This window comes from Nomascus leucogenys, chromosome 14 (assembly GCF_006542625.1).
Source record: "Nomascus leucogenys isolate Asia chromosome 14, Asia_NLE_v1, whole genome shotgun sequence".
Lineage (NCBI taxonomy): Eukaryota > Metazoa > Chordata > Mammalia > Primates > Hylobatidae > Nomascus > Nomascus leucogenys.
The window spans coordinates 34,500,341-34,528,329 of record NC_044394.1 but is presented as its reverse complement, the minus strand read 5'-3'; the positions used below and the strand labels follow the sequence as shown (position 1 = coordinate 34,528,329).

The 27,989-nt window shown below is 44.3% G+C and overlaps 1 protein-coding gene across 3 annotated transcripts in view; it reads right to left on the bottom strand.

Annotated features, from left to right (window-relative positions):
• The window catches only part of ANXA4 (annexin A4), an 86,639-nt gene extending 61,053 nt beyond the window's left edge, over nt 1–25,586 (bottom strand). Inside the window, exons 1-2 of one of the 3 annotated variants that reach the window (XM_030828049.1) lie at nt 25,328–25,586; nt 13,496–13,606 (exon numbers count right to left, since the gene is read on the bottom strand). The gene's annotated coding sequence lies outside the window, so the exon portion shown is untranslated. Of the gene's footprint in view, nt 1–3,752; nt 3,797–13,495; nt 13,607–25,327 lie in introns of those variants that run through there. The other 2 variants (XM_004090367.3, XM_030828048.1) reach the window with 2 other exon arrangements.
• Between the last annotated feature and the right edge of the window lie 2,403 nt (nt 25,587–27,989).

The following is a 27,989-nucleotide window of genomic DNA, read 5'->3' as shown; positions in this document are numbered from 1 at the left end:
TTTCATAGCTAGGAAACAGGCCTATCTACAGGTGAGTGATGGGTTTGCCTTCTGGGCAGTGTGCTTGGTAATAACATGTTAGGTTCTGTCAGCTGACCCAAGGTCTGGAAGGTGCTGGCACTGTGGGCAACACAAGTTCGCCCTAGGATGGGTGATCTATGCCACCCTTCTGATGAGAAAAAAAGGAAAAGTGCAGGTCTAACTATGGTGCAGCCAACTTCCTGGCCTAGTTGCTAATTTCGCATTATGGGCCATTCAGATAAACAGAAACTTCTCCTTCAATGACCTCCCCATCCTTCCTCCATAACAAAGTGGTTGGAGCCCTGGAGCACAACCACCTGGGTTTATAATCCTCCTAAAGATACTTTCTAACTGGGTGATTTGGGCCAAGGTATAGTCTCTTGTGCCTCACTTTCCTCATGGGTAACATAAGAGTTAATAACAACAGTTCCTTTATAAGACGACTGCAAAAATTAATCAAGTTATTACATCACGTAAGTACTTAGAATGGTGCAGACATTGTGTACTCAACAAATGTTAGCTATTCTTCTATTACTGTTCTCTCCAAGTAATCTTTATCACATCTACAGTATTCTAGCATTACCTGTTTAGTGACCTGTTTAAGGTGGGGTTACCAAATCTACCCACATGAAAAACATCTGTGGCATATAGAGTTCAGGCTTTCACATTTACCAACAAGTCAAACTAGATTCCTTTGTGGTTCTTTTGGTCACCAAGTCCATAAGGTCCACTGTGTGTGTCTGTCCTCTCACAAAAGCATTATCCAGTTGTATGAATTCTAAGGCAGCATCTTCCCTCTCCAAATTCTCATCCTGGGCCTCTACTTTCCTGTTTCTAAATTTTAGCAGTGCCTTGCACATGGCGGGCCTGCAAGAAACGCCTGCTGATTAATTGAACTGGCTGCCCCTGAAGCCATAGGACTGACTTAATTGCTATGGCTCCTTGGGCTTCCTGAAGGCCTCATTGTTAGGAAAGGCCCTCTCCTGCCTTCCTCAGCCCCGCTCAGGATCTCCTCCTCTCACTTTGTTTCTGAGACCCATGGTATTCTCTAACCAACCATTAGCATAGTATCGAACTCCAGTCACACTGAGGTTTATTTTCCATCCACAATTGAGACTAGGGTTTTGGATAAGCCTCAAAAGCATTATTCTGGCTAAATGAAGCCAAGCAAAGTATTTATATGAAATGCTAGAACAAACAAAGCTAATATATAGTGCTAGAAAGTGCAAAAGTGGTTGTCTGGGGCCAGTGATTGGGGGCACTGGTGAGGCAGAAGGGATACTAACTATAGAGGAGCATGAGGCAACATCAAGGGGTGATGAAAATGTTCTTTACCTTGATTGGGGTAGTGTACCCAGATATATACATCTGCCAACACTCACTGAACTCCACTCATACCCATCAGAATGGCTACTACTCAAAACAGAACAACAGAAAATAACAAATGTTGGTGAAGATATGGAGAAACTTGAACCCTTCTACACTGCTGGTAAGAAAGTAAAATGGTGCAGCCACCGTAAAAACAGTACGGCGGTTCCTCAACAAATTAAAAATAGAATTACCATATGTTCCAACAATTCCACTTCTAGGTATACATATACCCAAAAGAACAGGAGGCAGGAACTCGAAGAAATGTCTGCACATCCATGTTCACAGCAGCATTACTCACAATAGCCAAAAGTGGAAGCAACACAAGTGTCCCTCAACAGAAAAATGGATAAACACAATGTGTGTGTGTGTGTGTGTGTGTATACACACATACATACATTGGAATATATACAGTGGACTATTATTCAACCTTACAGAGGAAGGAAATTCTGCCACATGCTATACCACCAGTGAATCTAAGGACACTATGCTACGTGAAATAAGCCAGTCACAAAAGGATGAATACTACATGAATCCACTTACATGAGATACTCAAAGTAGTCAAATTCATAGAGACAGAAAGCAGAATGATAATGCTGGAGGAAGGGGAAGAGGGAGTTACAGTTCAATAGTGCAGAGTTTCAGTTTTACAAGATGAAAAGAGTTCTATGAATGGATGGTGGTGATGGTTGCAAAACAATGTGAATATACTTAATGTCACTGAACTGTTACATTTAAGAATGTTTACGATGGTAAAATTTCATGTGTATTTCACCACAATTTTTAAAAGTTGATTTTAAATGTTAACTCCTTAGAAGAAATGATGGCTCATAAAACTAACCACTTAAGATGGGTGCATTTTATGGTGGTATAAAACCTAAGTAAGAGGTCAAGTTCTCAACCTAAGAGGCTCACAGTGGCCTCTCAGGGAAGCACGCTGCTGTTATCCATCACTTAGCAATGCACACTCTAAGGCAAAATCCAAACCAGTGTAATCCATGTGGCTTTTGCACAGCATCATGAGTAAAATCATCTCCTCAAGTATAACTGTTATTTAAAGAGAAAATGTGTCAAGCATGGTTAGGGTTATATCAAGTTTCCTGATCTGTTCTCAGAGTTATTTTAGAATCAAAGTCCCTCAAGGAAACATGAAAGGTCACTTAATTTCATGTTCATCTTTCAGAAACACCATTGGTAAACTATTACAGGTGAGTGTGAAACTACTACAGAAATCCCAACTGGTTGATCACACAGGAACCCCAACACGTTCATCACAAACTACTGGCATTGATCTCCAGTTCTTGTCTGTTCTATCACGAGGGATTCTCATCTGTTCATCTGCACTTAGGCCCCTTCAGTCTCTCCTTATGGGTCACAAACTACAGGCCTCCATTTCCAAAGACCAAATTCCAAGATTGGCCAGTAACATTGGTATCTTTTGTTGTCTTAGCAATCATAAGTCTTAGGGATAAAAGAAGAGGACCGTGTCAGAAAAAAACTAAGGCTGGGTGCGGTGGCTCACGTCTGTAATCCCAGCACTTTGGCCCAACTCCCAGGCCTAAGGGCAGATCACAAGGTCAGGAGTTCAAGACCAGCCTGACCAACATGGTGAAACCCCATCTCCACTAAAAACATAAAAATTAGCTGGGCGTGGTGGCGCATGCTGAGGCAGGAGAATTGCTTGAACCTGGGAGGCGGAGGTTGCAGTGAGACAAGATCACGCCACTGCACTCCAGCCTGGGCAACAGAGCAAGACTCCATCTCAAAAAAAAAAAAAAGTACTATGTCCTGTGGTCACTGAAGTATTTAAAAATTAAAAATAATATCAGTTTGTCATTTTAAAAAAGAAAATGAATAAATTAAAGTACAGGAGGGAAGGGATTTGCAGTGATTCAGTGGTAAAGCCAGACCATTGTCCTTGTTGGGTTCTATTTGCCTGGAATATAGGCATTATGCAGCCCAGAACTTTCTTTCTGGCTCTAAAAACACAACATCACCACCTCTATTTGCCCATGTGGGGAAAAACAAAAAGCCCTCTCTTTCCAGATGAACCGGAAAAGCAACTTTGTTTCCGACACAGATTTCAACTGGCTCCACCTGGGAGATCTGGACTTGAGCAGAGAGTAAGCACTGCTCTCTTCAAAGTCTCACTTTGTTCTGGGGCCTCCCACGCCCCGAAGTCATCAAGTTCCAGCTCTGTGGGCAACTCCTCCTCCCCTTGGATCAGCCACTCCCTCTCTGGGCCAGGGCAGGGTTCTGTCCCCACATCTTTCCAAAATTCAAGCTGATTCCAGCAGAAGAGCACAAAAACAGAACTGTAAAATTCTTCCACAGTGGATTTCTGATTCACGTGAGGAACTTACTGTTTCTGATGCAGCAGCCGCTCCCAGTTTCTCATTCAAGATTCTCGTGAAGGCACAGGGAAGAAAAGGGAGACACTCATGACAAAATGGAAAAGACTAGGATGGTAATGAGATAATGTTAGAAGCTGAGAGGAAGTGAAACCGACTTAAGGCAGATGGAGCCGGATGAAGAGTATGTGCGTGTAAGTGATTATGAGTGTGTGTGAGTGTGTGTGTTCATGAGACAATAGGGAGATGGGTTCTCCCTCTCTAGCAGCTCTGTCTGATGTGGGGATCTATTCAGAACACCCTACCCTGAGGTGAGGAGCTGTGAGGTAGGCCCATAGCTGGCCCTCCTCATCCAAAACAGGCCAAGAGGTGTTGGGGCGGGAACCATGGTGGCAGAGTAGATTCAAGGAGACATGATCAGTGAGACGCACCCTAGCAGAAATCCATGCTAGGAGTTATATTTTTAATATACATAAATACATATTTATTTATTTATTTTTGCTCAGAGAACCAGGCATTTGTGGTAGAAAAAGAAGCAGAGAAGAACAAAGGGAAAATCAGCTAAAAATTGGGAATTAGACCAGGCCCATTACAATCCCTCCTTTGCTGTAAAGCTGATGCAAACACCAAAAAGGGTGCACAGGATGGGACTAAAGTGTTCTGTTCACCATGTCTTTTTTTTTTTCTTTTTTTTTTCAGATGGGGTCTCACTCTGTCACCCAGGCTGGAGTGTAGTGGCACTATCACAGCTCAGTGCAGCCTCCAGCTTTTGGGCTCCAGTGATTCTCCACCTCAGCCTCCCAAGTAGCTGTTGCTACAGGCATGAGCCACCTCGCCTGGCTCCTCACCCTGTCTTTTGACAGACTGTCTCTATACCCCAATATGGTGCCACCAGCTGCATGTTTCTGAGCAACTGAAGTGTGGCTAGAGAGACTAAGAAACTAAATTTTAAATTTTGTTTCATTTTAATTATATTTAAATTTTGAAATTGATGCAGTATGAAATATTTCCCCATTACACACAGCTTTATTGCTCTGTTAGGGCTACATTTTTCAACCATTGTATGTGTAGGGCACATGTCAAGCATGTGGCATCTTTTCTAGTATTACACGTAATCACTAATCTAGTTGGTGCCAACAGATTTATTCACTTTGATATTTTTCTAGGCACTGATGCAATATTTTAATGTATTTATTTGAAGAAGTTTTACAAACAGCACAAGTTCGAGTTATTTTAACATAATTATTTTCTAGTTAAAAAGTAGCTGGACACATTTTAAGTTTTTTTTTTTTTGAGACAGCGTCTTGTTCTGTCACAGACGGGGTCTCATCATGTTGTCCAGGCTGGTCTTGAACTCCTGGGCTCAAGCGATCCTCCCACCTCAGACTCCCAAAGTGCTGGGATTACAGGCGTGAGCCACTGCACCCAGCTATGTTTTAAGATTTAAAACAAAGGCACGTTACTGATGTACAATTGAGTGGAGTGGCAGAAGCATCACGGCTGGCACAGTAAAGAACAAGAGATGAAATGGACAGGAGAGTTCGTGAATTTACTTAACTTGGAAAGATGCAGTTTTAAAAGCGAGAGACTTTTCACTTCGAAGTCAAATTCTTCTAAAAAACATGAATCAGTTTTTTCAATGTGGACGCAAATATTAAAGGAAAATTATTTTAGGGTACTTGATTTAGTTATTGGAAAAATTTTGAAGTATGTTTGAAATAATTTGAGCATGTAAATTGATGTGAAAACGAACATTTCATGAAATCTAAATACAGACAAAATATTTGATAAAAAACTTGCATTCAGATTTGGATGTGCTATCAGTTTAAAATACACATCAGGCTGCTACAACACAGCATGAAAAGAAGCCTATAAAATATCTCATTAATAATGTTTATATTGATTACATGTTGAAATGATATTACTTTGGGCATATTGAGTAAAATATATCTATATTATTAAAGTAAATTTTGCCTGTTTCTTTACTTTTTTTGAATGTAATTACTAGATAATTCAAACTTGCATTTGTGGCTTACTTTATATTTATTTATTTTTTAATTAATTAATTTAATAGAGATGAAGTGTCACTATGTTGCCCAGGCTGGCCTTGAACTCCTGAGCTCAAGCTATCCTCAAACCTTGGCCTCCCAAAGTGGTTCACCAGTGTGAGCCACCACACTCAGCCTCACTTTGTATTTCTACTGCATAGCAAACTCTACACATATTTTATCTTATTTGATAATAATTGTTATAGCTAATGTTGATTGAACATTTATTATGGTCAGATACTGTTCTGAACACTTTACGTGAATGGTCAGACCATCTCTTTAAATCACACACACAAAAACTTGTTTATTTATCTTCTCAGTGCCTTCATTTCCCCATTTGCTAAAAAATAGAAAGAAAAACATAATATGCACCTATGTCAAAATGCTAGAAAACAAGGGAAAAAAACAAAGCCCCAGAATATTTAAAAGAAGAGTCTATCTCTGAAAATAATCCACTTAATTATTCAGGAGAGGCCGGGCGTGGTGGCTCACGCTTGTAATCCCAGCACTTTGGGAGGCCGAGGTGGGCGGATCACGAGGTCAGGAGATCGAGACCACGGTGAAACCCTCTCTTCTAAAAATACAAAAAATTAGCCGGGCGTGGTGGCGGGCGCCTGTAGTCCCAGCTACTCAGAGAGGCTGAGGCAGGAGAATGGTGTGAACCCGGGAGGTGGAGTTTGCAGTGAGCCGAGATTGCGCCACTGCACTCCAGCCTGGGCCACAGAGCGAGACTCTGTCTCAAAAAAAAAAAAAAAAAATTATTCAGAAGAAACACTTAGGAAACTATTAGGCATTCTCAGTGTTAGCAGAAAAACATAGCATTCTAAACAGGGAAGGAGACTGGCTGGCAATAAAACATCAATAAATCCTTTGAGACTACAGATTTTGGCTTAAATATTCCATACTCATCACATCAAGGGCAAGATTCATTTTCTATGACCATCCTTCTCCTCCCTCTCTCTATTTAATCAAGTGTCAAGAGATTTTAGATTTTTAAACCATATGTGTATTCAAAAACGACTTACCAACTCATATTTAAATATCACCCTTTTCACTACTGTTTGGTTTCAATGAAATTGTTTTTTCATAAAAACGGAATGCTTCCTAAAAGAAATGAAGACTTAATTGCAGAGGTCATAGAAAATGTAATACTAATACCTTAAAAAATCACACAAAAAAAGATAAACCAGGCCGAGCGCGGTGGCTCATGCCTGTAATCCCAGCACATTGGGAGGCCGAGGTGGGTGGATCACGAGGTCAGGAGATCGAGACCATCCTGGCTAACATGGTGAAACCCTGTCTCTACTAACAATACAAAAAATTAGCCAGGCGTGGTGGCTGGCGCCTGTAGTCCCAGTTACTCGGGAGGCTGAGGCAGGAGAATGGCGTGAACCCAGGAGGCGGAGCTTGCAGTGAGCCGAGATCACACCATTGCACTCCAGCCTGGGCAACAGAGCCAGACTCCGTCTCAAAAAAAAGATAAAATACTAATTGTCTTTTTAATATTAATCTTTATTTAATTTTGAATTTTAAAGATAATGTATGTACACGCCAAAAAAATTATTTTTTGGTTTTGTTTTAGCAGCCTCAGGATCTTATGGTAGTAACAATGAAGTATGCATCCTGGACAGTCAGTACTGGTTTTATTTGTCACTATTAACCTCTCCTTCCCTTTGGCTGTTATTATTATTGTTATTATTAAAGAAACCTGTGTGATCTGATAAACTTGTTTTCCAAACCCTGCAGAATCTAGGTAGAGGTAGAATTTTTCACTGCAGTGTTGAAAATAATGAATCTTTCCACGCTTACAAATACAAATGATTAACTTTCATAGAATTTTAGAGACTGGAAAGCCTTTAGCAATCATCTATTTCACGCTTTCATTTTATTTTGTAGATTATTAAATCAACTTTAAACACTATAAAGGACATTTTTTTAAAGTAATGTAAACTTACCATCTACTTTCTGTTTATTCCAGTGTTTCAGCACAGTTGTAATCACAGTATGTATGTAATTTTGTGTTCTACTCCTCTACTTAATTTTCTATATTTTATACAATCACCATATTTATTATTTTACTATTTTACTATAGTCTTCCATCAAACTGATATAATTTACTCAATGTCCCTACTATTGGTTGTTCAGATTTTTTTATCTCAGAATTATAATCTTTTTTTTTTTTTTTTTTTTTGAGACAGAGTCTCTCTCTGTCGCTGGAGTGCAGTGGTGCTATCTTGGCTCACTGCAACCTCCGCCTCCTGTGTTCAAGTGATTCTCTTGCCCCAGCCTCCTGAGTAGCTGGGATTACAGGCATGCGTCACCATACCTGACTAATTTTTAGAATACTTTTAGTAGAAATGGGGTTTCACCATGTTGGCAAGACGGGTCTCATACTACTGACTTCAGGTGATCTGCCCGCCTCAGCCTCCCAAAGTGCTGGGATGACAGGCATGAGCCACTGTGCCTGGCCTATAATCTTTACAATTAGCTTTGTAGATATTTACTTCTGTTGGCTTATTCCTTGTGATATCTGATAATTATGAACATTTCTAGTTGTCCTCCAAATTTATAAGGATATCCAAAGCCCAACCACCCATAAGTTAGCCTGCTTGCTCAATTTATTTATTCTTAATTTAATATTTAGGCGTAAAATTGAATCTTATTAACTTGCCTTACCATTTTCATTTTTTTAAGAAACAGGGTCTCACTCTGTCGCCCAAGCTGGAGTGCAGTAGCACAGTCATAGCTCACTGCAGCCTGGAACTTCTGGGCTCAAACAATCCTCCCATCTCAGCCTGTTGAGTAGCTGGGACTATAGGCACATGCCACCACTTCCGGCTAATTTTCAAAATTTTTTTGCAGAGATAGAGTCTCCCTATGTTGCCCAGCAGGCTGGTCTCAAGCTTCTGGCCTCAACCAATCCTCCTGCCTCAGCCTCCCAAAGTGCTGGGCTTATAGACGTAAGCCTCTGTGCTTGGTCTCCTTTTAACCTTAGTAGTAGGGGTCAGGTACGGTAGCTCACACCTGTAATCCCAGCACTTTGGGAGGCCAAGACGGGCAGATCACTTGAGGCCAGGAGTTCAAGACCAGCCTGGCGAACATGGTGAAACCCTGTCTCTACAAAAAACACAAAAATTACCCGGGCATGGTGGTGCCCGCCTGTAATCCCAGCTATGCCGGATGCTGAGGCACAAGAATTGCTTGAACCCAGGAGGCAGAGGTTGCAACTATTTGTTTTCATATTTACAACACTGGGATAGAGATGAAAAAGAATAAGACACAATATTGGATGTACTCTCCTGTATTGCAGGTGGGGAGTATAAATTGGACAGTACTTTTTTTTTTTTTTTTGAGACAAAGTCTCATTCAGCTGCCCAGGCTGGAGTGCAGTGGCACGATCTTGGCTCACTGCAACCTCCATCCCCCGGGTTCAAGTGATTCTCCTGCCTCAGCCTCCCGAGTAGCTGGGACTACAGGAGCTCACCACCATGCCCAGCTAATTTTTGTATTTTTTTTAATAGAGACCGATTTCATCATGTTGGCCAGGATGGTCTCAATCTCTTGACCTCGTGATCCACCCACCTTGGCCTCCCAAAGTGCTGGGATTACAGGCATGAGCCACCCTGCCCGGCCCTGGACAGTACTTTTGGAGGGTAATTTGGCCATTAGTAAATTGTATGCACCATGCAACAAGAATTCTACTTCTTGGGATTTATCTTTAAAAATATAACAGAAAAGGCTGGGTGCAGTGGCTCACACCTGTAACCCCAGCACTTTGGGAGGCCGAGGCGGGCAGATGACGAGGTCAGGAGATCGAGACCATCTTGGCTAACATGGTGAAACCCTGTCTCTACTGAAAAAAAAAATACAAAAAATTAGCCAGGCGTGGTGGCAGGTGCCTGTAGTCCCAGCTACTAGGGAGGCTGAGGCAGGAGAATGGCATCAACCTGGGAGGCAGAGTTTGCAGTGAGCCGAGATCACGCCACTGCACTCCAGCCTGGGCAACATAGTGAGACTCCATCTCAAAAAAATATATATATATATATACATATATATAACAGAAAAATGGCTGGGCACGGTGGCTTAAACCTGTAATCCCAGCATTTTGGGAGGCTGAGGCAGGCGGATCACCTGAGGTTAGGAGTTCAAGACTAGCTTGGCTAACATGGTGAAACCCCGTCTCTACTGAAAATACAAAAAAATTAGCTGGGCATGGTGGCACATGCCTGTAGTCCCAGCTAGTCGGGAAGCTGAGGCAGAAGAATTGCTTGAACTTGAGAGGTGGAGGCTGTAGTGAGCCGAGATGGTCCACTGCACTCCAGCCTGGGGAACAGAGCGAGACTCTGTCTAAAAAAAAAAATAATTAATTAATTTATTTAATTTAATAAGTAGTAGGAATACTGAATCTTTTTTTAAAACTTGTATTCTTCTTTCTGAATTATTGGTGTGTATTTTTTGCCCATTTTTAGGATCTTGGTGCTTTACTGACATATACATTATGTATATATTATAAATTGTAATATTTTATACCAAAAATTAATTCTAAGTATGTTTCCAATTTAATATTCTTCTTTTAGTTTTGTATAGTCAAAATTTGGAAGAAAAAATTTAAATTATACCTGTCTATCTTTTCCTACGTATTCCTCCTTATTATTATATTTCAATAGTTAGAAAAGTCTCTTTTTCAGTGAAATGTTGGTAACTGTTGAGATGGGTGATGAGCAGTTGGTGGTTCATTTTGTTATTCTCTCACTTGGGTGTATATTGGAAAATGTTCATAATAAAAGCTTTTTTTTTTTTTTTTTTTTTTTGAGACAGAGTCTCGCTCTGTCGCCCAGGCTGGAGTGCAGTGGCGCAGTCTCGGCTCACTGCAAGCTCTGCCTCCCTGGTTCACGCCATTCTCCTGCCTCAGCCTCTCCGAGTAGCTGGGACTACAGGCGCCCGCCACCACGCCCGGCTAATTTTTTGTATTTTTTAGTAGAGACGGGGTTTCACCGTGGTCTCGATCTCCTGACCTCGTGATCCACCCGCCTCGGCCTCCCAAAGTGCTGGGATTACAAGCGTGAGCCACCGTGCCCGGCCAAAGCTTTTTTTTAATGCTAGTCCAGGGAAACAGTAGAAGTGGAGAAGGAACAAAGAAATGTCTGTAACTGGCTGTGATCAGCAATAAAAACTTTTTTTAAAAAGTATCTCTTCCTCATTGCTAGAAAAATCATCTGACTTTATTTCTACTAGTTTTTCTCCCACCCCTTTCATTTTACAGTTGAGGAAAGGCACCCATGAGGTTAAAAAGTAACTAGCTGACTATGTGACTCATCTTCCCCCGCTACTAAACTTAGCCACAACCCTTTTTTTTTTTTTAGGCACAGCAAAAACACCCCAAGGCAGGGCTATTTGGAAAGGGTTGGGATTCAATTAAAGACAGCTGGGCTGGTAGCTTCCAAGTGACTGGTGTTTTATTCCTACTAACTTACACCAACCCTAACCCACAAGGTAAGGCCAGGGATGTGCTGATAAACCTAATAGCCAGCTCTCCAAGGAAAGGACACCCTGATGTGCAGCCACTTCTTTGGTGTAAATCTTTGCACCCTGACCAATTTCAAGTTACTAATGTGATGTCACTCAACTTGGAGTTGGGAGTAGATGGTCAGTAGTGCCCCATTACACATTAATACTAGTTTCACCACACGGATATAATAGACATAAATACCCTCGAGAGCATAGATAATGGCAAAAGGTAGCAAAAGAATTAGGAAATGATGAATTGTTTTAAATACAAATTACTTGTAAATATTCATATTTCAATAAAACGTATTTACTCATTAGTTCCTATAATTTAATTTTAAATCACGGCTGGCTATTTTTTAACCATCAGCTTGCAAAACCTCTAAAAATTTAACAATCAGCTCTCAGGGGCTGATACAGGGACAATTCAGCACATCACTGGGAGATAGAAGAATAACAAAAGGAAGATTTATTTTTTCAACCATGGTAACATATATATAGCAAAATTTACCACTTTAACCATCAAAAAATTTTTTTTGAGATAGGGTCTCACCATGTTGCCTAGGCTGGAGTGCAGTGGTGTGATCTCAGCTCACTGCAGCCTTGACCTTCCTGGCTCGAGCTATCCTCCTATTTCAGCCTCCCAAGTAGCTGGGACTACAGGTGCAGGCCACCATGCCTGGCTAATTTTTGTAGGGACAGGGTTTCACCATGTTGTCCAGGCTAGTCTTCAACTCCTGACCTCAAGTGATCCGCCAGCCTCGGCCTCCCAAAGTGCTGGGATTACAGGTGTGAGCCACTGTGCCTGGCCTATTTTAACCATTTTAAAGTGTACAATTCAGTGGCCTTAAGAACATTTACAATGTCTTGCAACAATCACCACCATCTGTTCCTAGATCTCTTCCATCATTCCAAACAGAAACTCCTAACACGTGAAACAGTAACTCCCCATTTCCCCCTCACCTTCGCCCTTGGTAACCTCTATTCCACTATCTGTCTCTATGAGTTTGACTATTCTAGGTATCTTACATAAGTGGAATCATGTAACATTTATCCTTCTGTGTCTGGATTATTTCACTTAGCATAATATTTTCAAGGTTTGTCCATGTTGTACCATGTATTAGAATTTCATTCCTTTTGAAGTGAAACCAAAATTTCAAGACCAACATTTAGAGCCACCTTCAGTATACAGACAATGAACCAGGCCTGGAGGGAAGATGCATAGACCTCACTCTACCTTCTCACTTCCAAAGAACAAGCCCAGCCTAGAGTCACCAAAATACAGAAGGCTAGGTGAATCCCTCTGGTAGCTTGTGCCTGTAATCTCAGCTACTGGGAGGCTGAGGTGGGAGAATCCCTGAGCCCAGGAGTTTGAGGCCAGTCTGGGTAACATACCAAGACCCCCATCTCTAAAAAATAAATAATCTTTGTAAAGTGCAAGAATCCTGCCAGGTGATTCTGATACATACTGAGGTTTGAGAACCCTGGTTCTATAGTAATAATTCTAGACTCAAAATATTGATGTCTGAAAGGGTCCCCAAACCATCCCATAGGCATTTCATAACCTAGATTGCCAATCATGACCTTACATCAAGTATGAGGAAATGGGAACGGGGATAAGTTATGTTAATGGGGGAAGTTATAACACTTTTAAAACACTTGCATAAACATGACATAGGAAATACTGTGTTTGCCAAAGATTATTTAAACAGCAGAGTTCTCAAAACCATCCACCGCAAACATGCATTACTCCTGGTAGGCCAGATCTGATATTCTATGATATCTGTGAAACTTCAAATTAAATTCTCTTCCCACAGATGGGTGCTGGCGTAGGCTGTCATGAAGATCATTCAGGCTTAGAATCCAGAACAAGAACCAATTTCCAGTCCCTGTTCTGCCCTCCAGATTTAACCCCACTTATGAGAGCTGGTTTATTTTGGCATAAAATTGGGATAGTAGCAGTTATTGCAATGCACAGACTTTTTTGCAAGAATCAGCAATAATGTCAACCTCCATTACACTTTCCTTCTTCCTTAGGAGAATCTTCTTTCTGTTTGGAGATTGGGTTTGGTAAACCAGGAAGGTGGGGCTAGCCCCAGGAGGAAATAATAAGTAGTCCAAGGCAACCCCATTTGAACAGCCATGAATGGGTTAGGAGTGGCCATGTGACCCACTTCTGACCAAAAAGAAATAAGGACAAACCTGCTAAGATGCTTTGGAGTTCCTCCAGGCGAAAAAGACAGAGTCAGCCAGCCAAATTCCCCCTTTCTCCTGGCCCTGGATGATGTCAGGACACGATGTCTGGAGCTATGGCTTCAAAAGGATTCTACTTAATATCGATTGTACAGCATCTGTCTAGCTTGTTATCTGAGGAAAGTTCTCAAATTCAAAAGTACACAAAAGTCACGTGGGGAGCAGTTAAAATACAGATTTTTGGTGAGGACCCTTGACTCTGGAGATCTTGGGTGGGCCCCAGACTTCACTTAATCAAGTTTAAATAAGCAACCCTGGCATTCTCCTCATAAGAATCAGCCCAGGCCCTGATTCTTACGCAAGTGGCTTTCAGACCCCAGTTCCAAAACTGCCGCTCACTATGTGTGCAGGCACTCATAGTCCTTACCTAAAATGTATTTTGCCCCTATCATGTACTAGGCATGGCAGGAGAAAGATGGAGGAGACATGATCTTGCTCTCAAGGAGCACGTAATCTCCTAGGAGAAATAAAACAGGTATATAACTAGTCTGAGGACAAAGCGGCATGTGAGAACTATTATGAATTGCTGGATAGAGGAAGATGGACAATGTCCCCCTAAGAAGTTAAAAGGGCTCTCATGTGACAGACTTGGAACAATAATGGTATTTCAATAGGGAAAGAATTTTCCAGGCAGAGAAAACAGTAAAAACAAGGCTCCCGCTATGATTATGAACGTTAAGACTTATTTGGAAAACAGTAGCTAGTTTGGAGTTGAGTGGGAGTTTAAGGACACCATGAAGGCAGCAAGAGCTACAAAAGTAATTTTCAAAACTGGATCATTTTTGTGGCAGGCCAGGCCTAGAGGGTGGACTCAATTTTCTAGGCCGTGGGAAATTGTCCATTCATACTGCACACTTCTAGCAAGGGCTGAGTATGTGCTCAGCAGCACTGTGCTAGCCAGAGGGGGCTGCATGGTCCCTGCCCTCAGTGGAGCTCAAAGCTGAAGAGAGGAGGCAGGTACATGATCAGACATAATAAGGTGTGAACATTCCCATTCCCATGCTGGGGAAATCACAGCAAGAGGCAGGAGTGTGTAGGAGGGGCCCCTGACACAGGTTATGTCAATCAGGGAAGGACACCATGTCGAAGATGAACACTGGAGGTCTGGACAGGGTAAGCAGGGAAGCAAGGAGTCATGTTTCTCCAAGGCGAAATCTCTGCCTTGATTTCCTTCCTGGTACCCAGCACTTTCATTTTATCCGAAAACATTTATTACATAACTTTGCCAGGCACTGGAACAGATGCAAAGAGAAGTAGGGATTTATATTCCAGGCCAGCAGTTCCTTATATGGGATCCTTGGACCCTCTAGGACCTGTCCCTCAATACTCATCTGCCCAGTCTCCCATACACCTACAGAATGGACTTAGTTTCTAAGGGACCTCCATCTCCGCCTCTGGGACTTGCCTGCTCTAACAGACATGCCATTCCTTCAGTGTGCTTTGGCTTAGCTTTCTCATCTCCACGACTGTGCATAAGCCCTTCTTCTCCAGCCCTGGCTCAATATAAACCTTCCTCCTCCAGGAAGCCTTCTCTGACCACTGATGATAGAGTTAGGTGCACCTCTTCTGTTACTCCATGGCAGTCTGCACGTATATATCAAATTATTATACTAATCATATACTCCTATGATTTTTGAATTATTGATTTACTTATCTCCCTGAGTCAGTGTGTTTCATTCTTGAATCTCTAGTGCCTGTCACATTATATATATAATAAATAAATGCCCCTTTGCCCATTTGGCAGAGGCCACTGACCTCCTGCCTAGCTCTCGAAGACCCTGCCCCAAGGTTCTGAGCTGCCTCCCCTGCCTTTAGATGCTGCCCTCCCTGCCTTTAGATGCTGCCCTAAGTCTTGCTCCCACAAGGATGGGCCACCAGAGTCATGATGCAGCACATTGTCCTGATTCAGCCTCTGCTCCCCACTCCTCACCTGGACCCCCTGGATACTCAGAATGACCTAAATCAATATCAAGTTCATCTTGGACAAGTGGTTTGGACTTAGGCTCTCCTTCCCCTCTGAAAGAATTCAGCCCCATAGCTTAATTTCCCACCCTGTCTTTTTCAGCTGATTTCCCCACTTTGTTTTTTTTTTTTTCTTTTTTTTTTTTTTTGAGACAGGGTCTCACTCTGTCATCCAGGTTGGAGTTCAGTGGCACGATCTTGGCTCACTGCAACCTCTGCCTCCAAGGCCCAAGCGATTCTCCCACCTCAGCCTCTCCAGTAGCTGGGACTACAGGAGTGTGCCACCATGGCTGGCCAATTGTTTTATATTTTTGGTAGAGAAAGGGTTTCGCCCAGGCTGGTCTTGAACCCCTGAGCTCAGGCGATCCACCTGACTTAGCCTGGGATTACAAGCATGAGCCACTGCGCCTGGCCTGATTCCCCCACTTTTAACCCATTATACAGAGTGGTAAAGCATAGGATATAGAGTCATACTGACAAGTTCAAATCCTGGCTGTGCTGCTCGTCAGTGTGCAACTTTGAGCAAATTACTCAACCCCTCTGTGCCTCAGTTTCCTCATCTTACATTGGCAATGATAATACTAGTACCCACCTAATACGGGTGAAAATTTAATAAAATATCATACCAGATGTCTGGCACAGGGTCAGGATCATAGAAGACATTTGGTGAACATTAGCTGTCAACATCTCCAGCAGAGACAGGCAGGTCCCTCACAGACTAAGACATAGTCTGGCTGAAGATAGGGGTCCAGGCTCCAAAGCCAAGGTCAGGCCCCTCAGTGCCCATGGCCACTGATATCACTGGAAGGCATTTCTCTGACAAAGGCCCCTGCCCTAGCAGGTCTACCTAGTCTACAGGCCCTGATTCATCCCATCAACCTCCTCTCTCTGCTTCTACAGCTAAAGACACACTGGAACCAATCAGACGATTTAAAAACAGAGCTAGGTCAGGCGCTGTGGCTCATGCTTGTCATCCCAGTACTTTGGGAGGCTGAAACAGGCAGATGGCTTGACTCCAGGAGTTTGAAACCAGCCTGGGAAACGTGGTAAAACTCTGTCTCTACAAAAAATACAAAAAATTAGCTGGGTGTGGCAGCGCGTGCCTATAGTTCCAGCCACCTGGGAGGCTAAGGTGGAAGAGTCACCAGCACCCAGGAGTTTGAGGCTGCAGTGTGCCATGGTTGTGCCACTGCACTCCAGCCAGGGTGACAGAGTGAGACCCTGGCTTAGAAAAACAAAAACAAAACCAAACCAAAAGCAGAGCTTTCTCCACTATGCAACTAGAGGCACTTTACATTCTTTTTGGAACTAGCTACCCAAGTGAAACACACGGCAAGAATGAGCGGTGGCTGCTTCATCTCATTGGAAACTGAAGGATACCTGCATGTTAGTTCTTTGTATACATATAAGGAAGTATATGATCAAGTGTTAATTTTAAGGTTGGAAAATCTGATAATTATACATTCCTCATTTCTATTTAATTCTCTCTCTTCACAAACAATGTTCAATGGGCAGGTGATATCTGTAACGCTCTATTTTTTTTTTAATTAATAGGTAATACATAAACATAACAAATTCAAATAGTACAAATAAGTACATAACAACAAGTCTGTAAGACTTTCCTTTCCCCTCCCCAGGCAACCACTCCAACCACTCTTTTTTTTTTTTTTAGACATCTCGCTCTGTCCCCGCTGAGTCAGTGCCAATCTCGCTCACTGCAGCTCCCCCCCCCCCTCCCCCCCCTCCTAGTACTACCCCCCCCCCCCCCTTTTTTTTTTTTAGACGTCACCGTCTCATCCCACCTCATCCCCCCCCCCCCAAGCTGATACACTGAGCCCCCCCCCCAGCAACCACTCTTATAATTTTCCTGTGTATCCTCCTGGAAGTATTTAATGCACTAATAAGCATATGAGAATATAGACAGCCTCCATCTTTTTTTTTTTTTTTTTTTTTTTGAGATGGAGTCTCGCTCTGTCACCCAAGCTGGAGTGTAGTGGCATGATCTCGGCTCACTGCAACCTCCGTCCAGTGTTCAAGCAATTCTTCTGCCTCAGCCTCCCTAGAAGCTGGGATTACATGTGCGCACTACCATGCCCAGCTATTTTTTTTTTATTTTTAGTAGAGACAGGGTTTTACCGTGTTGGCTAGGCTGGTCTCAGACTTCTGACCTCAAGTGATCTGCCTGCCTCAACCTCCCAAAGTGCTGGGATTACAGGCATGAGAGCCTCCATCATTTTTATACACCAAAATGGTAGCATACCACGCAAAGCTGTACTTCACTTTTTAAAAAATATCTTCACTATCATTCTATATCAGTTCCTATCAACCTGCACCATTTTTTAACAGCTGCACAGTATTACACTGCATAGATGTTCCATAATTTAACCAGATCTTTACTGATATTTAGGTTGTTTTCACTATTTTGCTCCTACAAACAAGGCTGCAATATGTATGTCTGCTGGGGCTCAGAAACTGATATCCTGCTGAACCAAAGACATCCCCCCTCCTATCTCCTGTCTCTCAATCCTCTGTCTCTCCCAAGGTTGTTCTCTGAAGTTCCCTCATCTGCCTAAAGTCCAGACCTGTCAAAAAAGGAAACAATTACCCCTAGTCCCTTCCCTGAGTTTTCATTAGCTGAGTTCATATTGTAGTAGGAAAGACAAAAGTCTGTCAACACACCTGGACGGACTTTTGTCACAAACCGTTGTCTGTTCTGTGGGCCCAAGAGGCCCTGTCCCAGGCCATTGTATGTTCTTCGAGCCAATTGAATTCCCCCAAACATCAGTTGCTACCTCCCTAAAACATCCACACTTTCCCAACTCTCTTTCCTCTAAAAGGTAGGGTGTAGGCCAGGCACAGTGGTGCACGCATGTAATCCCAGTACTTGGGGAGGCTGAGGCAGGTGGATCACTTGAGCCCAAGAGTTGGAAACCAGCCTGGGCAACATGGCAAAACTTCGTCTCTACAAAAAATACAGAAAATTAGCCAGGTGTGGTGGCACGCACCTATAGTCCCAGCTACCCAGGAGGCTGAGATGAGAGGATCCCCTGAGCTCGGGAGGTTGAGGGTGCAGTGAGCCATGATCATGCCACTACACTCCAGCCTTGTGCAACAGAGTGAGACCCTGTATTAAAAATAAAAAAGAAGAAGTAGGGTATACAAGCATCTGCACCTCACTGGAATATCACTCTGTGATTTTCCTTCATGTATAATATGGGGGAAAATGAATATTTCCCCATAAAATACATATTAATATAAAATTAATGTGAAATTAATATAATGTAAAATTAATGTAAATTAACATAATTTATGTAATATAATGTAAAATATAATTTATAAAAATTAGTTATAATTTTATAATATATTAATATAATGTAAAATTAATGAAAAATAATGTAAAATTAATATTTCCCCATAATATATGTATTTTCCCTCATGTATGCCTTTTCTCTTTTTTTTTGTCTTTCTTTTTTTGAGATGGAGTCTCACTCTGTCGCCCAGGCTGGAGTGTGGTGGCATGATCTTGGCTCACTGCAAACTCCGCCTCCCGGGTTCACGCCATTCTCCTGCCTCAGCCTCCCGAGTAGCTGGGACTACAGGCACCCGCCACCATGCCCGGCTAATTTTTTTTGTATTTTTTTAGTAGAGACAGGGTTTCACCATGTTAGCCAGGATGGTCTCGATCTCCTGACCTCGTGATCCACTCACCTCGGCCTCCCAAAGTGCTGTGATTACAGGCGTGAGCCACCGCGCCTGGCTTGACCTTTCTCTAATTATCTCCTTTTGTGAGTTGATTTTTCAGAAAACCTTCAGAGGGCAAAGGGGATCCTTTCTCTTGTCCCCCACAGTAATTTTATACAATATTTTTAAATAATTTCGGGCCAGTGGCTCATGCCTGTAATCCCAGCACTTCGGGAGACCAAGGCAGGAGGATCACCCAGGAGTTTGAGACCAGCCTGGCCAACATAGCAAGACCCTACCTGTACAAAATTTTTTAATAATAATAATAATAATAAGCTGGGCATGCCTGTAGTCCCAGCTACTCTAGAGGCTGAAGGGGAAGGATTGCTTAGACCCAGGAGTTTGTGGGTGCGGTGAGCTATAACTACACCAGTGCACTCCAGGCTGGACTACAGAGGAAGACCCCCTTTCTGAAAATTAAAAAAGTAACAATTTTGTGTATGTTTTGACTGCAACTCATTACACATTACTCAACCTGTATCCATGACTGAGTTTAGAAGTGTGTCTAGGCCGGGCGCCGTGGCTCAAGTCTGTAATCCCAGCACTTTGGGAGGCCAAAGCAGGTGGATTACGAGGTCAGGAGATCGAGACCATCCTGGCTAACACAGTGAAACCCCGTCTGTACTAAAAGTACAAAAAAATTAGCAGGACGTGGTGGCGTACGCCTGTAGTCCCAGCTACTTGGGAGGCTGAGGCAGGAGAATGGCGTGAACCCGGGAGGCGGAGCTTGCAGTGAGCCGAGATTGCGCCACTGCACTCCAGCCTGGGAGACAGATTGAGACTCTGTCTCAAAAAAAAAAAAAAAAAAGTAGCAATAGCAGAAGCTAAACTTGGGTAAGACTCAGAAAATGTTTTCCTGAGTCCCCTGTAGAGGAGGAGTAAGAGAGAAGATGGTGGGGGCTGATCGTGGCAAGGGCTTATAGCTCTAAAGGACCTACTCCAGGGAAGATGGTTCAATCGCATATAGATCAGGAGAACTTGTTCCCAGTAATCACAGGGCCCTTTTGTATTAGATTCTGTTAATGATTTAATACGCTACCTCACTGGGGGTGGGGGGCAGGGGAGTGCCTAAACCCAGAGGAATGAATCCACAGTGACTGGGCCTGGAGGTCTCTTGATGACTTGACAAAATGAGGTAGAGGTGGACATGGGGGGCTTCCTGCTCTGTTACATGTCAGGCTGCTTGTTCTGTGTGTTTCTTCTAGGCCTCAAGGTTAGTTATTTTGTGGGGAGGAGGAGGAAAATGGAAGGATTTTTTGTTTTTGTTTTTTGAGACGGAGTCTTGCTGTCACTCAGGCTGGAGTGTAGTAGTGCAATCTTGGCTCACTGCAACCTTTGCCTCCTGGGCTCCAGTGATCCTCCCACTTCAGCCTCCCATATAGCTGGGACTACAGGAGCGTACCACCAAACCTGGCTAATTTTTATAGTTTTTTTTTTCATTTGTTTGTTTGTTTTTGGTAGAGACAGAATTTACCATGTTGACCAGGCTGTAGAAGGTCTTTTCCATCGTAATTTACAGTCTGACATTTAGCTGCAATATAATATTCACTCTGTTTTTTCACGTCAAGCAGTGTGGACCAAGAAGCATTACGGCAATTTACTGACATCAAACAACTTGAATCTTTAAAAAGAATTCTTCAAAGGTGGTGGTTCAGGTTCCCATAGCAAAAGCTCTCAGTCCAGTTCAAACAAAACCAAACACTAATAAATTACTCTCAATAAAACCAACAACAGGCCTTAGATAGAAATCCTAAATTCCTCAGGGAATTAATGTAGTAGTCCATTCAGTTTCAATTAAGTTAAACAACAAACAAACAAACAAAATCTTTAGTTGGAGCTCCACATTGTTCTAGAGGTGTTAGCGCTGTAAGACTATGTGGTGAGTTTGCAGGGGAAAGAAAAACCCTGTTAATCAAATCACAAGGGAGATGTGATTGGTATAATAAAGAACTATCCTTGGCTGGGCGCAGTGGCTCACGTCTGTAATCCCAGCACTTTGGGAGGCCGAGGTGGGCGGATCATGAGGTCAGGGGTTTGAGACCACCCTGGTAAACATGGTGAAACCCCATCTCCACTAAAAATACAAAAATTAGCCTGGCATGGTGGCGTGTGCCTGTAATCCCAGCTACTTGGGAGGCTGAGGCAGGAGAATCACTTGAACCTGGGAGGCAGAGGTTGCAGTGAGCCAAGATCACACGACTGCACTCCAGCCTGGGTGACAGAGCAAGATTCTGCCTCAAAAACAAACAAAAGAACTATCCTTGAGAAGGAAGGTTTTAGCATTTACCACATTACCTAGAGTTTATACATAATGACCAAAACCTAAGTTTCCTTGGGAAGGTGATATGTTTTTATTAATGCTTTATTCAATTTATGAAGTACGCACATATTCATATAAGTGTTTCTAAAGCATAGTTTCTCAGCTGGGCGTGGTGGCTCACACCTGTAATCCCAGAACTTTGGGAGGCTGATGCAAGCGGATCATCTGAGGTCAGGAGTTCGAGACCAGCCTGGCCAACATGGTGAAACCCCACCTCTACTAAAAATACAAAAATTAGCTGGGTGTGGTGGCACGCGCCTGTAGTCCCAGCTACTCAGGAGGCTGAGGCAGGAGAATCGCTTGAACCTGAGAGGCAAAGGTTGCAGTGAGCTGAGATAGCACCATTGCACTCCAGTCTGGGTGACAGAGAGAGACTCTGTCTCAAAAAATAAAAAAATAAAAAAAAAAGCATAGTTTCTCAAAATGAGGCCCGAATCACAATCATCCAGGGAGCTGCTTAAATAAGCAGAATTTGCATGTTGTACAAGCTTCCTGGGTGATTCTGATGCACCCTGAAGTTTGGGAACTATAGCTTTAGAAGTTAACTGAGCTTAACCTGCTAACCCTTCCCAGCTCCATCAGAAAAGGGCTGTGAATCTCTGCCTAAACACTTGTAGTGAGAGAGCTCTTGCCAACATCAAGGCCACCCAGCCTATGGGTTTTAAAAGCCACTTCCTTAAATTCAACCAGAGCCCACCACCCAGCTCTGCCAAACACCTCAAAGAGCAAGTTTATTCCCTTGTCCACATGTCAAACACCTCTGGCATTTAGGGCTGCTGGCTATCATGCACCCCTCACACTCACTGCAAACTTCTTTTTTTTTTTTTTTCTTTTTATTTAGAGACAGGATCTCACTCTGTCACCTAGGCTGGAGTGCAGTGGCACAATCATAGCTCACTGTAGTCTCAAACTCCTGGGCTCAAGGGATCCTCCTGCCTCAGGGTCCCAAGTAGCTGGGACAACAGGGGTGCACTCCCTTTCCAGTTGAAACAGTTCTAGTTCATTCAACCCCATTTCATATCAGCTTGACAAGAAAAAAATAAGAAAAAGAAAAACACTTGTTCAAGATTTAGTTAACAATCTACGAAGCCACAAATCCAAATTACTATGAACCAAGCACTGATGGAGTTACGGTAGGGCGGAGAGGATAGGAGAACAGGCTTTTGTATCCTGGCAGCTGGATTTAAGCTTTAGTTCACAAATGGTCTGAACTTGACCAAGGAAGATGATATGGAACCTTGGGATCCTCAGTTGTAAACCAACGTTAATAACCCCATTGCAGGTTGAAGTGAAGATTAGATAAGACAGCCTAGGATGAGTGTTATGCAGAGTTGCTCCAGGGAGGACACTGCAGTGTCTATCAAACTGCCTCCATAAGTAGCACTAATTGCAGTGAAAACAAACCCTCAAAGGCTAGGTTTGGACCAAATTGCAGCCCAAATCCCAAGCAAAATGTTTTCGAGGTTTCGTTTTAGATTTAAAAGGTATACAATTTTTGGATTCTACTTCAAAATATATCTGTGATTGCTTTAGTATAAAAAGTGTTTTTTAATCTCAAATATTTGTGTAAAAATGACACTCAAAGAAAATCTCCTCCTCTTCTTTTTGTTTGTTTTTCAGACAGGGTCTCACTCCATCACCCAGGCTGGAGTGCAATGGTATGATCATAACTCACTGCAGCCTTGAACTCCTGGGCTTCAGTGAAACTCCCTCCCAGCCTCCGAAGTAGCTGGGACTACAGGTGGGCATCACCGTGCCCAGCTAATTTTTAAACTTTTTGTAGAGATGGGGTCTTGCTATGTTGCCCAGGCTTCCCCACCCCTTGTTTATTCTGGAACTTCAGGTACTCCCTGGCACACTGTCCACAATCCCCAGTGCCTGCCACTCATCTTGATCTCCCTTGGAGAAAAGCAGGCTTAGTCTACAAGCAGATAATAAGTGAGCTCAGGAAAACAAATGAGTGGCTGGACATAAACAAAGAAACATGCCACTGGACATGAGCCTGGGGATGACCAGAAGGCTCACCCTTTAAACACTAAGGCCTGGAGTGGTACATGGCTTGACTGTGCGGGTTACTCTCTAAATTGCCTGCAGAGAAACATTATCCCTAACCAAATGCAGGAACATCTAGGAGGGAAATTCACAGAAGTCCTTGATCCAGTAGTTGTGTGTCTGTGCCTGTTTATGTGTGGGTGGGGGCACGGGTGTACTTGTGTCTATATCCTCAATCAACAGAAATCTGACATGAGCTGGATGAGGATGGTCTTGGCCTGATAGGGCTCTGGAGAGTCAGCAGCTCTTGGGTCGCTGGGGTTATCCATTTTCTTATTCCTGTCCACTTCCTCTCCTACTTGCTCTTCCCACCTGTGTCTGATAATTCCCTGGCAACTAAAAACCTAGGGTTTGGGCGCTGGGCACGGTGGCTCACGCCTGTAATCCCAGCAATTTGGGAGGCTGAGGCAGTTAGATCACCTGAGGTCAGGAGTTCAAGACCAGCCTGACCAACACGGCAAAACCCTGTCTCTACCAAAAATACAAAAATTAGCCGGGCGTGGTGGCACACGCCTGTAGTCCCAGCTACTCGGGAGGCTGAGGCAGGAGAATCTCTTGAACCCAGAAGGCGGAGGTTGCAGTGAGCAGAGATCATACCACTGCACTCCAGCCTGGGCAACAGAGCAAGATTCCATCTCAAAAAAAAAAAAAAAAAATCTAGGGTTTGGTTATCAATAGAGTTACCAGTTACCTCCTGAGTAGCTGGGACTATAGGCACGTGGTGGCATGCTCCTGTAGTCTCAGCTACTCAGGAGGTTGAGGTGGGTGAAACACCTGAGCCTGGGAGGCAGAGTGAGCTATATCCAGCCACTGCACTCCAGCCTGGGCTACAGGAGTGAGACCTCGTCTTAAAACAAAACAAAACAAAAAATTAAAGGGCAAACAGTAGGGAATGGAAGGGGGTGCTGAGGCGTCATGGACTGGTGGGCAGGAGAATGGATAACCTGGAGAGAGACACCCTATCTATCCTTCCCACTATCAGCAGGACAGAGCAGATGCCCAGTTCCATGTAAAGCACGACTTATGCAGGACCCACTCTGTTCTATCAGCTCAGAAGACTTGCATTGCCCTGGGGCGCACTTCTGCCGGCAAATTGTTGAGAAGCATTCCTCCTTGGCCCCAAAGTCTCCAGCTGGTCGAAGTCATGACAAAATGGTGAGACTGCACCACCCGCCAACTCAAGTCATGGACCCTATAATAATCAGACTCCGATGTGCCGGGCACTGTGCCGAGGGCATTAGACACACGAGAAGGTAAGAAAGTGGTAAGGATCTAGGAGAAAGGAGTAAGTTTCTTAAATGGAGTAAATAATTAAAAAGTAAACTGTAAGAGGTGTTAGGCGGGGTTAGCTACAGGCAAGATTATCTCTGTCCTTTCTTTTTGATGCAAAGCCCAGCACATGGACTGAATAAATAACTGCCGTGGTCTCTGACCCGCGTCCTGAGCTATGTAAGCGGCCCTGGATGTCCTGGATGGTGCCAGTGGTTAAGCGCCGCGCTCGCCTCCCTCTCGCCCACCCAGAGCGAGTCCAGGGCCCGCTGGCCCCCCTCCACCCTGTGGCCGCCCGGGCTTGCCCGCAAGCCGGCGGTGAGCACCCACTCTGGGGTGCAGCGCAGAGCCGGGCATCCCCGCGAGACGCCACTGGGCTACGATCCCCGTTACCCGAGCCCAGGACCCCCGGCCCGGAGCCCCTTTACCCCTCGTACCGAGGCCGGGCTGCGCTCCTCTGCGGCTGCGGAGGTCACACCCTGCTCAGGGCCAGACAGCGGGTCTTATCCGGGACGGATCCGCCCCACTTTGGGGTGGAGACTGAGCCCGAGTTCCTGGTTGTTCCTCTGTCCACGAGACCGGAAAATCCCTCTCTAGGCGAAGCGCACCTGGGGCCCCGGGCCGGGACGGCCGCGCCAGGAGCTCTCGGAGGGGCAGGCCTCGATCCCCGGCGGGTCCGCCCTCCACAGGTGCCCGCGCCCCAGGCCCGCCCGGTCCCCCGGCCTCGCCCCCTGTCCGGATTGGACAGTGTCACCAGTATCGCCAGTCCCGCTCCTGGCCGCGCAGGGTGGGAGCAGTTGGATTCTTGGGGTCCCGTTTCCCGGGCGCTCCACACCCTCGGAGGGCCGAGCCCGGGCCACCTCGCCAGTTCCTCCCTGCGCCTGCCGCGCCCAGCTCCACGCCGAGCCGGAGTCCCGCGGCGAATCCGCGCTTCTCCCCACCGCGGGAAACCGTTTCTCTCCCAAAGGCAGGTCGTGCCGAGCCCGTGGCCGGAAAAGTAGAAAGTGAAATCTGAAGGGTACATTTCATTCCCTCTTTCAAATGAAAACACACATCCCCAAAAGTTTCCAGCACTTCCCTCTTCCCTGTGCGCCCAGCAGGCCGGGAAAGCTTTGGAGTAGGAGTTAGGAGCAGCCCCGGATCTTTGTACTCCTGTGAGTGACTGAGGTTTAGACACTGTCCGTAGCTCCCAGGATCAGCTTGGCGCGGCGCTCATCCCTTGTAATAGTTTTGTGTTTTCATATCTGCTTCCCCTGCTGTACACAGCCTTTTGAAGACACCAACTAGGGCTAGGTCGTCTTTGCACCCATGCCCAGCACCGATTCCGCCACGTAGTGAATGCTTGCAGAATAGATCCGTTGAGTCTATAGGCAAATTCAATTTTTTTAAAAAACAGAGAATAGCCCGTTTGGGGAGTGTTTTCTATCCGACACATCAAAATCTAAGTGGTTAATGGCACCCTTAAAGCTGGAGAGGTAACATTAAATTATTTCATTAAGATGTAATTTCAAAAGGTGGTTTAATATGGTTTAGAGCATGCGTTTTAGGATCAGACTGATTTGGATACTAAAACTGGTTCTGCCTCTTTTATCTGTGTATGATAACTTAAAAAATTAAGGCTGGGCACAGTGGCTCACACCTGTAATCCCAGCACTTTGGGAGGCCAGGGCAAGTGGATCGCTTTAGCCCAGGAGTTCGAGACAAGCCTGGCCAACGTGGTGAAATCCCATCTCAAAAAAAAAAAAAAATATATATATATATATAGCCGGGTGTGGTGGCAAGCGCCTATAGTCCCAGCTATTCAGCAGGATGAGGTGGGAGAAACAGTCAAGCCCGGGAGGCGAAGGCTGCAGTAAGCTGAGATTGCGCCACTACACGCCAGCCTGGGTGACAGAATGAGACATTGTCTCAAAAAAAAAAAAAAAAGGAAAAAAGAAAAGAAAAAGAAAGAAAAAGAGAAAAGAAAAGGTAAAATAATTAGCTGGGCACATAGCCACGCCTGTAGTCCCAGCTACTTGCCAGGCTGAAGCAGGAGGATCACTCTAAACCCAGGAGTTCAATGTTGCTGTGAGCTATGACTGCACCACTGCACTCCAGCCTGGGCGACAGAGTGAGACCTTGTCTCGAAACAAAAACAAAAACAAAACAAAACAAAAAATTAAAGGGCAAACAGTAGGAAAAAATGAAATACAGATAATTCATTTCTTAAGCAAGATTAGAGAGACACTGCATCCCTTACAAGCAACAATTAGGCCGGGTGAGGCGGCTCAGACTGTAATCCCAACACTTTGGGAGGCCCAGGTGGTTGCTTGAGGCTAGGAGTTTGGGAGATTATCCTGGGCTACATGGCGAAATCCTGTCCCTAAAAAAGAAAAAGAAAAAGAAAGAAAAAATTAGGCTACATGAAAAAAATAAAGGTTAGGAATGAAGTAGATGCTGTTGGCACCCCACATGAATAACCTTTACTAGGTGGGTGCATCCAGCCCCAGCTCACTGCCCCCTCATTGCCCGCTTCTGCCGACATCTGCGCTCAGACCAGACTGGGGAAGCCATGGCCAGAGGCTAACTTTTTTAGCGTATAAAAGTCCAGGAATAAATCTGTGGTACCATTCATATGCCAGAACTCCCATGGGAACAGACTGAGGATAAACTTCATCAGAAACCGTATCTTTGCTCTCCCTGTGGCCTATCCTATTTCCCTCACTTACTCAGAGGCTTGCCTTGAGAATACCCTCATTACAGCACTTGTACAAGAATCCCAGGGTCAGGCTCTGTTTCTAGGAAACCTGATCTAAGAGTATTTTAAAAATTAATATAATTGTTGAAATTCCACTCCGGCCTGGCACGGTGGCTCACGCTTGTAATCCCAGCACTTTGGGAGGCCGAGGTGGGCGGATCACGAGGTCAGGTGATCGAGACCATGGTGAAACCCTGTCTCTACTAAAAGTACAAAAAAAATTAGCCGGGCTTGGTGGCGGGCGCCTGTAGTCCCAGCTACTCAGAGAGGCTGAGGCAGGAGAATGGCGTGAACCCGGGAGGCGGAGCTTGCAGTGAGCCGAGATGGTGCCACTGCACTCCAGCCTGGGTGACAGAGCGAGA